Genomic DNA, 2,385 nt, shown 5'->3' with positions numbered 1-2,385 from the left:
CTAGAAGTGCATTACAATAGTCCAGTCTAGAGGTCATGAATGCATGAACTAGCTTTTCTGCATCAGAAACAGATAACATGTTTCATAGCTTGGCAATGTTTCTAAGATGGAAGAATGCAGTTTTTGTCACACATGAAGTATGGTTTAAACTTAGATTTTTTTCACATTGCCTGGGAAAACAAGCGAGAATTGCAATGGTGTCGCTCTTTGAGTTTACTTTTAGTGCATCTGCATTTAAAAAAAATTGTGAACGGCCCTTAAAGCAGCTCAGATGAGGTTGGTTATCGTTGCAATATGCAATATCATTGCAGCACCAAAGTAGAGTTTACATTAGGCAATCATTTCACAACCTTCATTTTGCACTTATCCTGAGCAGTTTTTCCATTAAAAGTTATAGAAAACCCGGAGTAGATCAGGATCAGTGTAATTACAGAATGCTAGAGTGCTGTTTTCGCTCCACTCCAGGCATTAATCACAACCCCCTCAGCAGCTAGAATACACCTAGTCCTTCCTTAATTTAAGACACATTCAAACTAAAATTAAGACACATATTTCACTATTTGAGAAATGTAAGCATATTTACAACCTTAAAATTATTAAAAGTTAACTTACGACATAATGGCAGGAAATATTGACGGAAATCTGTTGTAGCAACCGATAACTTTAATCCCTGTAAACTGAAATGTATCATACAAAAAGCGAAATTTATTTAAGAATAGGTGCAGACACAGGTAGAGAGATTGACGACAGGAGCAGATAGTAGAGGCTAGCAATAAAGTTAAGTCTGCGAACACAGTCAGTGAATAACGTAGACTTGAGACCCAAGCTAAGCTCCTGTGTCTTTCTAACCAGCTAACTTACTGACCAAAGTTGAGACTGATAGCCATGATGCTAGCGACAACTGCTCACCTGGGCTTTCAGATAGGAATAGGATGCGATGTGCGTGGCAATATAATTCATATTTTACTGCTGATTCTACATGCTGTGTTTGTCCTGATGACCACTGAAAATTAACTTGTGGCTCTCCCCACGTACTTCCGGTGGCACTGCTCTGCTTGCTAAACACTGCATACAGGTGTGTCAACATGGACGCCAATCAGCTACACCAGAGATGCACTGCTTGCACTTCACCATGAGGGACACCTCCCTTGAACCTGCCTGTTTGCGTGAGGCCGTCATCTGAACGCAATAGAAGGCATAGGAGACGGGGCCAATGAGGCGGAATACGGCAATGTCTTCGACGACGAGGAAACAGACCACCCTTACCAGCGATGATACTGTGCAATGCCAGATCATTGTACGGTAAAATGGAGGAACTTCAAGCTAATCCCAAAGCATGTTTTGAATAACGCACTTCAAGTTTGGTGGTGTTTACGGAAACATGTTTACACTGCGATTTCCCAGACGCTGCTCTGGGGCTGGAAGGATTCTCGCTGGTGCGGGCGGACAGGAATGCACAGAAAATCAGAAGCGGCTGTCTGGCGGTGTATGTTAGTAATGTAACCACCCTGTCTGGCTGTATTAATTGTGATTTGTTGGTTGTTGCTTGTCCTTCGTGTTTTACATTCCGGTTGCTTCTACTCATGTTCCTGTTGTTGTTTTGGTTCTGTTTCATTTTTGCCTTTTTGTTCTCTTTTATTAAAAAGTTATAATTTCCTTTTCTTCCTCTGCACATCGTACTGCGCCATGACACATACAGGACTATGCTCAAGCGCAGTAAACCATGTATGAGGGAAGTAACTGTAAAGTCGGACGATGCCACAGAGAGACTTAAAGGTTGTTTACTCTGTTTGGAATGTTTTTAATGATCTGTACATTGACAGAACTACTGAGACAATAACGTATTATATTACATTTTGAGTGGACAATGTATTTCCTAAAAATAATGTTATTATACATCTAAACAAGAAACCTTATATAACTAAAGAAATTAAGAATTGCATTAACAGGAAAAGGCTGCGTTTAAAAAACATGATCTTGCTGTGTTGAAAATAATACAGAAAGAGATTAGTCATCAGTTAAAAGAAGCAAGGGGACGACAGAAAGACCTTATTGAGCGTCAGTTTTTCACTTCAAATTCGAAAAAAAATGTGGAACAAAAATGAAGGCTGTTACTCATGTTCCTGTTGTTTTGGTTCTACTAATACGACTTACAGAAAGCTAATGAACTTAATAAATTTGACCTGCAGTTTCAAACTGATGATTTTTCTGATAAATTCTGATCTGTTATTGGTTCTCTAATGGATGTTATGGGCAGCAGATTACAGGTAGACAGTTCTAAGGTGCAACTGCTATTTCATCAATTATGCACAAGGAAATCTAAGCTTTTTTTCAAACGTGTGCAGCAGAACTTACTCCAGTGTGGTCTACACTCTTTCAGCAGTC

The sequence above is a fragment of the Carassius auratus genome, unplaced genomic scaffold (genome assembly GCF_003368295.1).
Source record: "Carassius auratus strain Wakin unplaced genomic scaffold, ASM336829v1 scaf_tig00214833, whole genome shotgun sequence".
Lineage (NCBI taxonomy): Eukaryota > Metazoa > Chordata > Actinopteri > Cypriniformes > Cyprinidae > Carassius > Carassius auratus.
Note: the sequence above shows the minus strand (reverse complement) of the source record.